The sequence below is a fragment of the Corylus avellana genome, chromosome ca8, assembly GCF_901000735.1.
Source record: "Corylus avellana chromosome ca8, CavTom2PMs-1.0".
Classification (NCBI taxonomy): domain Eukaryota; kingdom Viridiplantae; phylum Streptophyta; class Magnoliopsida; order Fagales; family Betulaceae; genus Corylus; species Corylus avellana.
The window spans coordinates 712,177-725,592 of record NC_081548.1 but is presented as its reverse complement, the minus strand read 5'-3'; the positions used below and the strand labels follow the sequence as shown (position 1 = coordinate 725,592).

Genomic DNA, 13,416 nt, shown 5'->3' with positions numbered 1-13,416 from the left:
CTGATATCATGTGTCATTATTTTTTACTGACTCCCCATAAATAAGTCTTGTTATTTTATGTCATTTACTCTCAACTGCAATTGTTATGTTGTCATGGTGGATAAGGTTTGTTTCGCGTGTGAAGTTATCGATGCATATGGTTGAATTCCTTAAACTTTCTGCAGTAATTAAGATTATCATTTGGTCTTTACAATTGTCTGTTCCAAGTAATATCAAATGTTATAAGTTGATAATGTTCGAATATTTTATTTAAAGAACAATGTTCTATATATATATTCTAAACAAGATATCGATTGGCTGCTTCTTTAAATAGCAGTTGAACATGTGTATTATGAATTTGTTTTCTTGATTAAAGTTATAGAGATGATGAAATTTGCATCTTTATATCTAATCTACAAACGCACCCAGAATATGAATTTCTGTTCGTATTGAGGTTCACCAGTGCATGGTTAATGTTCTAATGCATAAAAAGCGATGACATTGCTGAGTACAGTGGTACAGATTATAGATCATGTATAAACATTGAGTTTTGGACTCTCTCTCTCTCTCTGCTCATGGAACATAGAGTTGTTGAGGTAAATACCTTGTGTACTGGATACTTTTATATTTCTTTTTCTTTTTTGGTAAAATGATTTGTTTTCTTTGTTTGAATCTGATGCTTTCACTAAACCCCATCCTATAGATTTAGTCTCTTTAACTTACATAAAATAGTAATATTTATGGCATTATGTAAGCTTACATAAAATAGATGAATGACAAAGACAAGGTTCGAACTCAAGATCTTTGTCCTGATACCATAATAAATTATTAGTTATCACAAAAGCTTAAGCTGATAGGAAATTGTTAATTTAAACATTTAATTTATATTCTAACAATCTAGGATATTTTAAGCATATGATATTGGAGCAGTGGACTGAAAATGGCCTGGTGGAGCCTCCTGAAATGATACTTGTGCCTTTTTTCAAGTGGAAAATGGCTTTCGGAATGCTCTTCACCCTGTGAACTTTTAAGAGAAGTTTCCTCTATAACATGGAAGACCACATTATTGAAAGAGGAAACGGGAAACCTATAGCTAAGCATATTATCAGATGGCATCTACTTGTTAATGAGAATAGTCAAGAAAATTGGAATTTTTGTTTTAGTAAACATTGCCGTTAAAGAAGCAGAGCATTTACTGCATTCAGCTCTGATAGGAAATATGTGGCAGAAGAGGGTTGAGTGCCTTGTTCCACCCTCCCATTCTGCCATAGAGCATTTGTTTCAATTCTCCAGGTAGAATAACTGTTAAAGATTAAGCTATATATCTTTCTTAGACAATTATCAAGTTTTCTATAAGCATTTGTATTGTACTTTCGTTTCCTGCTTGGCAATTTTGGATTCTTACTCATTGAATACATTCGAAGGAATTTTCTATATAAAGCAGATTGCAGAATGCCAAATACTGCTAGTCTTATTTTTGTTGCCTCTTTAAACATTTATCTTTGAATACAGAGTATATGAGAATAATGCAACTTGTTCTTAAAGGGATTGGATTGATATTAATACTTTGTTCTTATGATGATACAAGTGGTGTTCAATTGGTATAGGAATCTCTGTTATTTGTTGGTAGTGTGAGATCAATGGTTTGGCAAGAAGCAGGTTTTAATTCTGGCATGGAGAAACCCAAGTACTTGTCTGATAAATCTATATGAAGTTACCTATAGTTGGAAAAGAATGTGATTGCACAATTGTTATGATGTGTCATTGATTAAGGTGAATGTATAACATATGCACAAGTTGGATAGAGATCCCTAGCAATTTTAAAATGGTACTTATAGGGCTCACTTGTCCGAACAGTTTTCGGGCAAAAGGCCCACTTGTTGGGATAGGTGGATCCTATAGAGGCTCTCGATTTGAACAACAAATTGCTGCAGATCTGAATCTGTACGGTATACATTTAGTCTTTTTTCTTTTTTGAACGGACACGTTTAGTCTTTTTCAACTTCGATGGCCAATTTGCAACTGGTTCATTATCTTTTGAGTGGCTCTCAATTCTTTAAGCATCTTAGGTTATGCTTTAGATATTCACATAACTGCATTATTTTATTACAAAATACAAAGTGTAATATATAGTTCCATACTGATATATATTATAATCTATAAAAAGCAGCAGATAAGATATGGATATTTTCCTGTGACTAAATCTTTGTTGGACAATATTCATAAACTTGAATTTTTCATGTCTTGGACCGACTTAATCCTTAACTCAAACCTAAACATTACTACTCAAAACCATATTTTGACATAAGAAATTGTCAACGCACTAAAACCTAACATTAACTGCAATAATTTGTTAGTATTTTGAGCTTGTATGAACCAGACACTAAGAAACCCAAATGTGAGGTCTAGATTGAAGGAATTGTAGGCTCCTGCAATTTTTAAAAATTACAAGAAATGTCAATCCTATTTCATATTGTGTGGTTAATACAAGACTCAACCATCCCATCAAGGTCCTATATATATATTTGCTTTTCTAATATTTTAATGATGCCGTGGTTTCATCTATGATCAGTCGTTTCAACGAGCAATTTGACACCCATTACCGAATGTGGTCCATGAGAAGGTCTACATGCAATTATAAGATGTGAACAACTATATATTATTCGTATTATCGTAACTTATGAAGTGTCTCTTTCATTGAGATTCTTCCACATGGAGAAGCTATTGTCGGGATTTGGGATAGGTGGTGTGAAAAATATTTTATAATATTTATTTTTGTCAATTTTTAGAAGTTCAAATTTTATTTTATTTTTTTCTCTTTCTTACAACACAGTTAAAATTAAATCTAAATCTTTAAAAAAATGGAAAAATTCACAAAACTTTCTTAAACTTTCACTCGTTTTGAAACTATCTCTTCAAAGTTTAAAAACTCTCAATTTAGGATATCAAACTTCCAATTTTTTCAAAGGTCCAACTCTATTATGATTTTCTATTAAATCTTCTCAAAATTTTCAAAATACCCTCTATTTTTTATTAAAAAATTACAAAAATTCAGGCCTGAGTATTTTTGCAAATTCGGTTAAATCTTGAATACCATCTAAACTTTTGCAATTTTTTATAATAAAAAATAAGAGTATTTTGATACGATTTAACTTAATAAGAGGGAGGACATTGCAAGAATTTGAAAGTTTGATACCTTAAATTAGAAGTTTTTGAACTTTGAATAAATAATTTCAAAACGCGTGAAAATTGAAATTGATTAAGTTAAATTTCTCTTTAAAAAAAAAATAAAAAAATTGTAGTATAATTGCTTTAGTTTTTTATTGCACCTATGCCGCCAACCTCCAACTACTATTAAGACAAAACTATTTGTTAATGTTTTTGTAATCTTTTTCTCCGATATCAGATCTGATTTTTATTGAGAATAGGCATGACTCATGAGTATTACTTCTACTTTTTTTTCAACTTTATCATAAATTGAAGCAGCGGTTTGAATCAAAGTGGAAGTAAAAAAAAAATCTAAATGCTTCATTTGCTTTACTCCGTCCCACATTTTTGGAATAGTGCTACACATCTGCGAAAAAAAATTCACTATGAGAAAAATTTCATCTTAAAAAAAGAAAATATGTATATAGAAATACTAAATTCATGCAATTAAGTTTCATTCATCTGGTTGTGAATCTTGTGATCTAACATGCATAAAAAATACTTTTTGATAGTTAACCAAAGTAGAAGGCAGAGAACTCTTGATAAAAAAAAAAATACAAAATAAATAGCAAATCCGATCACCCCATCACTGTGGTTAGTGTCTCATTAGTGGTTTTCTTTACCTTGAGGTCCTTGAGTATGATAGATTGTTGGAACGTGACGCATAGAGAATGGAAACCCTCTTGGGAGTTTGAATTCAATTTAACCATCGAGATCTCTGTAAGAGCTCATCACAACAAGATCTCAACAAGAAACTCTTTAGTTTTTGGGATCATTTATATGAGTTATCCATTTTTGACATTATTTAATATGGGTTCTTCGTAAACTCATTGCTTAAACTACAAACAATTGTTTAAAGGTAAGATAAAGGTAAAAGAAATATGAACATACCTAGGATGTGGAGATCTGATCTGCGGCTCTTTATGGGCTTCGATTTGCCCGTATTTCCTCCAGGAGTAGTCATCAGTAGGTATATCTGCTAGTTTATTCTCAGTTTCATGTTCATGTCCAGATAAGGAACATGAACATGAACATTATCTGCAAAAACCTAACAGCAAGTCTGTCATATTGAGGTGAGAGAGGTTGCTGACCAGTCCTACTTTGGTAGTGACCCTAATAGAAGCGAAATATTGGCTGATGCTTACGGCTTCTTCCAAAATTTCATGGGTTGGCAAAGGAAGCCACTAAGCATGTCATAGATTCAACGTGGAGTAATGACATTCCCCCATGTATCTATGGTATTGTAAAGAGAGGAATTTATTCCCTCCCTTTGATTGTATTGTTGTTTCTTACGGTGTTAGGGAATAAGATATCCACTTTTTCAAAAAAATATATATATAGTGCTTGGTGACTTTGGTATCATCAATAACTAAACGCAATTCATCAAAGAGTGGGCAACGCATTGTTTTAAGAGTCTGCCCCCATTGCTTAAAAATCATGTTGGCAATTTAAACAATTTGTTCAACATAAACTAAATGCATCATGTTGATGAAGATTTACCCTCTCAAGAAGCAGCAGAGCTGCCGGAGCCGCCTGAGGAACTGCCGGAGGAGCATGCAAAACAAAAAGAAAAAACTTACTTGAGTTACGGTTTGGCTGCTAATCGAGATGATCTTCTCAGCATCTTCTTCAACTTTCAACTTCTCCTCCCGCTAGGGCAAACTACCACAGTGTTGTAAGAGTACAAAAAAACATATATAAAACTCTCCTTCATGTTCATGTTCCTTATTTGGACCTTTTTGTGATTTGTGTTACATGAAATGAGTATTAAATGGAATGAGTATCAAATGGGGGAAAACTCATCAACAAAATTGTTTTAATCTGGATTCAATAAAAATAGTATATTAAAGTCTAACCTAATTTAGAAAAGAAAAAAAAAGTCACTGCCAGTGTAGGACTAGTCAGCAACCTCCCTCACCTCAATATGATAGACTTGTTGTCAGATTTTTGCGGATAATGTCCATGTTCATGTTCCTTATCCGGACATGAACATGAAACTAAGAATAAATTACTAGCAGATATATCTACTAATGAGTACTCCTAGAGGAAATACGGGCAAATCGAAGCCCATAAAGGGCCGAGGATCGAATCTCCACATCCTAGGTATGTTCATATTTCTTTTACCTTTTATCTTTGACTCAAATAAAATATTCTTGTATGCTAGCTCATATTTCTTTTACCTACGCCGCCAGCCTCCAACTACCATTCGGACAAAACTACAAACAATTGTTACAGCCATTATTGACAACTGACGTATCTGTTAATGTTTTTGTAATCTTTTCCTCCTATATATATATGCTCTGATTTTTATTGAGAATAGGTATGACTTATCAGTACTACTTCCACTTTTTTCTCAACTTTATCATAAATTGAAGAAGTGGAAGTTAAAAAAAAAAACAAATCTAAATGCTTCATTTGCTTTACTTCATCCCGCACTTTTTGAATAGTGTTATGCATTTGCAAAAAAAAAAAAAAAAAATCACCATGAGAAGAATTTCATCTAAAAAAAGGAAATATGCATATAGAAATACTAAATTCATGCAATTAAGTTTCATTCGTCCAGTTGTGAATCTTGTGTTCTAACATGCATAAAAAAAGACTTTTTGATTGTTAACCAAAGTAGAAGGCATAGACTTCTAGATAAAAAACCAAAAAAACAAAATAAATAACAAATCTGATCACCCCATCACAGTGGTTAGTGTCTCATAGTGTTAGTCTTTACCTTGAGGTCCATGAGTATGAGAGATTGTTGGAATGAGAGGTAGAGAGAATGAAAACGTGCTGGTGGTCTAGTGGACAAGCAATCTTTTAACCAATATATTCTCACAATGTATATGCACACTATGCATAGAATATGTGTGTCTAATAAATAAAGTGTGTTGAACAAATAACAATTTTGTAAGTTTCTGTGCACAATTTTTTTTTTTTTTTAAAAAAGAAATTCTTACTATCATTAGGGTTTTTTTTATAAGGGCCTTAATTTGTTTTAGGCCTTCTTCCACTAGTGGCCCCAGTGGAAGAGTCAGGCCTACCATCATGATCAACCTCTTGGGAGTTTGAATTCAATTTAATTTAGCAAAAACTTATCACCATCAAGATCTCAGTAAGAGCTCATCACAACAAGATCTCAACAAGAAACTCTTTAGTTTTTGGGATCATTTATATGAGTTATTCTACTTTGACATTATTTAATATGGGTTCTTTGTTCCATCTAGGGGACTAACCTAAGGTGACTCTTTGCTGTTCATTACGCATAATAATGAGGGAAGAAAATAGGGGTTATAAAATTGATCAAATCAAGAATCTATAGAAATAATTAATACAAGGTGTCCCGCCATTCCTCGACATAGTCGCTAGTTGAAGAGGTCTACTCCGTCTCTTGCACAAAGACATATCTAGCATCGTCTATCTTTGTAACCCCACCTAATTACCAGCCGAATACCCTCCCCTTTAGCTACCTCTAGAGGCTAATTTCGAGTACTTTTTGGGGTTTTGTTTTGACTAGGTCATTGAGTACTTCAAGTCTTCAAGGTGGTGAGCCTTCGGTCTGTCGATGATGGCCACAAATTCGATAGATTGCAGTCATTCAGCCTTCGCAATAAGGCTTGGAGGGCACTCCCCATGACGATGAATGGGTGGGGCTACTATTGTTCAGCCACTGCGGATGCGGTCTTTTAGTTGTGGGTGGACAATCAATATGGTGGTAACCAAAGAATAGTATATTAGGAAGGAGTGGAATATGGCTTGCACTAAACTCATTGCTTAAACGGTTACGTTGTTGTTGAGGCTTCTCATTTGAGTGATGAGCATTTTGATTTATGGCTTTTGCTTGAATTAGGCGTCCAAGAGTCTTGGACTATTCTCTTTACCATTCTAGTGGAAGTTTCACGGCCGTTAGGTTTTTCGAATAATCGTGAGTTGATTATAACTGATAATGATTCGTGATTGTCCTGAATAACATCTGAATTTTTGCAATTTTTTATTTTATTTTTTATTTTATAATGAAAAAACAAGACTATTTTGATAGGATTTAAATAAATAAGAGGGAGGACATTGCAAAAAAATTGAAAGTTTGATACCCTAAATTAGAAGTTTTTGAACATTGAATAAATAATTTCAAAACGCATGAAAGTTGAAATAGATTAAGGCTCCGTTTACTTCGACGTAAAATGGTTTCTTTCGTAAAATATTTTCAGGAAAGCCATTTTCCTTGAAAATATTTTCCGCCGAAAACATTTTACAGCGTTTATCTTGTACACGGAAAATAATTTTTTTTTAAATATCTTTTTTTATATATATTTTTTCCAATAAGGTCCCCGCCGGGACCTGTACGGGACTTGTTTGAAACTCCGCAGGGACTTGCCCGGGATTGATTGAGACTTGCCCAGGACCCGCCCGAGACCTAACTGGGACCCGTCCGAGACTTGCCCGAGACTCGCCTTGGACCTAACCGGGACCCGCCCGGGACCCAAGCAGGTCCCGGGTAGGTCCCGGGAGGGTCTCGGGTTGGTCCTGGGCGGGTCTCGGTCAAGTCTCGGGAGGGTCTCGTGCTGGTCCCGAGCAGGTCCTGGACGGGTCCCAGTCAAGTCCCGGGCGGGTCCCGGTCAAGTCCCAAGAGGGTCCCAAGCAGGTCCTGGGCAGGTCCCAGTCAAGTCCCGGGCAGGTCCCGAGCGAGTCCCAGTCAGGTCTTGTGCTGGTCCCGATCAAGTCCTGGTCAGGTCCCAGGCGGGTCCCGGTCAGGTCCTAGGCGGGTCCCGGGCAGGTCCCAGTCAAGTCCTGGCAAGGTTCTGGGCGGGTCTTGGTAAGGTCCATTGATTTAAGAATGAGATGCTCATAGTCGGAAAATGGTTTACGGTTTTCAAAATTGTAAACCATTTTCCGAAAATTAAAGAAAAATTTTCGGTCAAAAGGAAAATATTTTCCGTTGACCACTATTTTACGTCGAAGTAAACATCGTAAAATACAGAAATCATTTTCTGGAAACCATTTTACGTCGAAGTAAACGGAGACTAAGTGAAGTTTATCTTAAAAAAAGAAAAAACAAATTACAGCATAGATATAATTGCTATAGTTTTTTACTGCACCTACGCCGCCAGCCTCCAACTACTATTCGGACAAAACTACAAACAATTGTTGCAGCCATTATTCACACTAACGTATCTGTTAACGTTTTTGTAATCTTTTCCTCCGATATAGTGGCGGAGCCAAAATTTCAATTTACAGGAGGCAAATTAAGGGTCTGTTTGAGTTTTGCAAGCAAAAAATGCCATTAAAAAATAACAATTTTAAAACGTGCAATTTAAAAACGCAATTTTTAAAAACGAAGATATGCATTTGATACAATAATGGTTTGACAAATGGAATCGTAATTTAGCTTTTAAAATAATACGTTTTTAAAAATGCATCCCTACATGTGATTTAAAATCTCTTTTTTAAAATAATAATAATAATAATAATAATAATAATAAATTACAAAAAAAAACCTCCCAATAAATATAATTTTTATAATTTGATTGAAAATCATACTTTTAACATGCTCAAATACACTCCAAAAGATATATTGAATTAGAAGCTAGGAATAGGATGCTGATTTTGTAGACAAATTTAATATATATATATATATATATTTGGCATGTCCACACAAAGGAAGGAGGAGGAGGGAGGGAGAATTCGAACTAGTGACCTCCACTTCATGAGACACAAGGGAAGGGAGAGGAAAAATTCGAACTAATGATATCTGCTTCATAAGGCGTGGTTTATAGCCGATTTAGCCATCCATTGGGGCCAACAAATTTAATATATAGAATTACAAGAATTTGCATAAAAAATTTATCTCATAAAAGTTTAATAAATTAAGTTTATTAAAAGGATTATTATGCTTAATTAAAAAAAAAAAAATTAAGTGGGAAAGTGCAGTAAGGAATGGAATTTTTTTTTTGACGTGTCCGCACAAGAGGGGAGATGAGAATTCAAACTAGTGACGTTCGTTTCATTAGGCGTAGTCTCAACTGATTGAGTTACTTCCTGGAGACGGTAAAGAATGGAATTAAGTAGAGTTTGATGGCTTAAATTTATCTCTTAAATGAAAAAAGAAAAAAAGAAAAGCAAAACAATAAGTAGTCGGATATCCAAAATCCAACGGTTGCCATTTGACCATGTGAAAAGTGTTATTTGCTTATTGAAGGCTGAAGCACACGTGGGAATGGTTCCAAAGACTCCATCACCACTAATTACTAGATGTTTCTCTTTCTGGAGATGTCCTGCATATTCACTTGAAGGGAAAGTGAGGAAAAGCAGAGATGAGCGAGATGTTCTCTCAATTGTACCTGCCAGGGAGAGAGATTCTCAAGGAAAAAGAGAGAAACATCGGAAGACAAGAAGAGAGAAAAAGGATACGAGCTTTGTAGGTTTTTATTTATTTATTTATTTTTTTATACTGAGCTATGGCCAAACACAAGGGTGAGACATTTCTTTTCCAAGGTGGGCAAGTTTTAAATGTACCGCTGGTCCGAACCCCATTGGCTCCGCCAGAAACAAACTAATAACTAGCCAAAATAGGAGATGCAAGACACTATAGTCCTGATCCCTGCTCCAGGCATGGGCCACATCATCTCCATGGTAGAGCTTGGCAAGCTCATCATCCGCCACTACGCTCACAAATTCTCCATCGCCATCCTCGTCACCACCGGCTCTGATTGGGACAGCCCAAGTGTTACCTCCTACATCCAGCATGTCTCCCAATCCAATCCCTCCATCTCCTTCCACCCTTACCCTGTGTCTCCGTTGACAGCGCCCCAACTCGCAGCGGCGCCGCCATAGCCTTCGAGTTTATCCGCCTCGGCCTATCACATACCCCCCATGTACTCCAACAAATCTCGAACACATCTACTATTCGTGCCCTTATCGTCGACCTTTTCTGCACCTCGGTTCTTCGCACAGCCAAAGATCTCAACCTTCCCGTTTATTATTTCTTCACTTCCGGTGCTTATTCTCTCGCAGCCTTGTTATACCTCCCCAACATCCACAACCAAACCACCAAGAGCTCCAAGGACCTCACCACCACTGAGCTTCACATCCCCGGAATGTCGTCGCCGCTGAAAGCAACGCATATGCCTGAACCAACACTCGACCGTGATGACCCTGCCTATTGGGACTTGCTCCAATTCTGTTCAAATCTTCCAAAATCAAATGGGATTATAGCTAACACGTTTGAGGACCTGGAGCCAAAAGCCTTAAACGCTATTGCTGATGGCGTGTGCGTTCCTGATTCGCCAACTCCGCCTGTTTATTGTATAGGTCCTTTGATTGCAGATGCAGAGGAGCCAGCAGGTGAAGATGGAAATGAATGTTTGTCATGGCTTGACAGCCAACCGAGTAGAAGTGTTGTGTCTTGTGCTTTGGGAGCCGAGGATCGTTATTGGTGGCGCAAGTGAAAGAAGTGGCCTATGGGTTGGAAAGGAGTGGGCAGAGATTCTTGTGGGTGGTGAAAAAGCCACCTCGAGATGAGAAAACCAAGCAGGCTGAGAATTATACTGCGGAGTTCGATTTGGAGGGTGTGTAACTTTGAGTTTGAAAAATTTAAATTTTTTTAAAACCTAATTTATTTAATTGCGAACTTAAGTTTATAACACAACTGTGATATGGAAAGGAAAATGATTTTATGTGTACATCTGTTTTGAGAAAAAAAAAAAAAAGCATGGAATTTTGCTCATGATCAATGGCAATGTAATTGAGCGGGATTCGAATTAGGTGTATATTCGACTGTACGTATCTCACAGCTCATCTAATCACAATGGATGAGCCCTTATTTTGCTGGAATGTATTTATTCATTGTAATCAATTAGGTTCATTTGTTAGATTTATTTTCTATATTCACTTCCTATCCTTTTCATCCTGGCCAATTCGTCTCAATTGATTGTATTTGACTTGGTGTCAAAGCCACCGAGGTCACTTCATTGGTGCTATATTCTCAAAAGTTCAACAATGATAATGGCCGATTTACCCCAAGCTCAACAATAATTAATGGTGCCCAATCATTCAGCCATCAGACTTCCGTATCAAGAAAGACATCCTCCAATTAAGCTGTCAATAATGGCCGCTCAATCAAATGCTTTCCGTGAAGATAATGAGTGGTTGGCTCACAATGGTGCAAATAACTACATGAAAATGTTAAAGGTTCAAAACTATTTTATCAAACAATTAGGGTCAACTTTTGCGAAATCTTTTAATTTAAAAAATAACAAAATAACAAAATAAAAAAAAGTTTTTGAAACAATAATTTTTATTTTGGTTATTCTTTTTATTGGTATTTTTTAAAAAATAAAAAAATTATTTTGCTTCAAAAAAATTTTCCTTATTTTTTAATTTAAAAAATAACAAAATTTAAAATTTAAAAAGTTTATGAAGTAATAATTTTTATTTGGTCATTCTTTTATTTGGTATTTTTTAAAAAAATAAAAATTGTATTTTTATTTATAATAATGACCAATTTTTTTACTTCAGAAACTTTTTAAAATTTTATTTTATTTTAATTTTTTTAAATTAAAAAATTTAAAAAAAAAAAAAAAAAAAACATTGGTCGTAAATTGACCTCAAGGTGAGAGTGCATCATTCCTCCTATTTATATCACTACTAATTTGAAAAATTTCACAATCCCGATGTTGCATCAAACCTTCTTTCAATAAAACTATTTTAGAATAACCACTTACGTGTGTGTGTATATATATATATATATAGAAACTAGAAGTCTGAGGATGTATTAGAGTTTTCTTTTCTTTTAATATTGTTATTTATTAGTTTGCTTGAATAGTTCCACGTCATCTCCTTGTGCATTGTGGATTTGCATGCCCAAAACTTATACCTATTTTGCGACGAGTAATGTTATTGTTTGTACTAATTTATTACTTTCATTTTATATCAGTGTACGTAAAGGTTGGTGACACAGTAGAAGAAGCAGCAGAGCCGCTGCCTACAACATTGCTGAAGCAGAAAACAAATCTTTTGTGAAAGCAGAAGACACGGTCAGATTCACTGTTGCAGTTGGCGAAAGTGATTTTTGAGAAATGTTACAACATCCAAAACCCTGATTTTTCTGTGTTTTTGCCGGGAAATGCCTTTTTGCATTCTACCCACCATCTCCCTACCATCTCTTCTCTCTTTACTTTTTTTTTTTAAAAAAAAAAATAAAAAATAAAAATGTAAATGAAGAGATGGTGAGTAGATGATGGGCGGTGAATAGATGATGGGTAGAATGCATTGTAGCATTCCTCGCTGTTGCCATAAACTTTCCACTATCTTACAGGTTCACGAGGTAACAGCACATCCATGGCTTTATGAGGAGTCCCATCATTCTTTCTCTCTTTAGGCTTCTTTATGTCAGTCATGTTTATTCCATATCTTCTCTATATACATGCACGTGGCATAAAAACCACCAAATGGTCAAGAGCCACCCGAAATTTTTTTTTTTTTTTTTTTAAATATAATTTTTTTTTTGTAATTTAAAAATTAAGTGAATATCACGTGTTTACGTTTAATTGGTTCACATAAAATTTCATTAGAAATTAACGGTTAATTAACAGATAAATTAACTCGATCCTTTATCAAAACTACATAAATCTCTTGTAATAAAAATAAAACTACATTAAAAAAAAAAATTAAAGTTATCAAATTTTAAGAAGTATTTAGTATTTAACTTAAGAAAAATAATTTGAACCTCAGCAATAATGCCACCCACTTTTTAGGTGTCTTATTCTAAGCCATTAGACATATCCGATGGCTTAGATATATAAAAGTGTTGGTTGGGATCCTGATCCCTTCTACCTGCTGCGCAGTAGGTAGCGACAAAGTTGGAAAATATATATATATATATATATATATATGTATGGGCACATGGCGTGTAAACAGTGCTAAAAAAATATTTTTAATTTTTTTTTTTTTCCTTCTAGCCACATTCTCTCAATCACTACTTATTTATTTGAGTCATGATTTAGAGCACGTCACATCAAACTAAAAGTTTTTTTTTTTTTTTCAAAAAATTAAAATAATAAAATAATAATAAAAAAAAAAAATCACGGCCGCGTGCCCTATATCTTTACCCTATTTATATATATATATATATACACACAAAATGACAAGTGACAACTGACGTATATGCTGACGTTTTTGTACTCTTTTCCTCTGATATATATATATATATATAGTGTTAGTGTACTAAAGCTAAGATTCCTCCAC

At 34.7% G+C, this 13,416-nt stretch overlaps 1 pseudogene; it reads left to right on the top strand.

Annotated features, from left to right (window-relative positions):
• The first annotated feature begins 9,461 nt into the window (after nucleotides 1–9,461).
• LOC132190432 (UDP-glycosyltransferase 88F3-like) lies at nucleotides 9,462–10,842 on the top strand (annotated as a pseudogene).
• The last annotated feature ends 2,574 nt before the right edge of the window (nucleotides 10,843–13,416 follow it).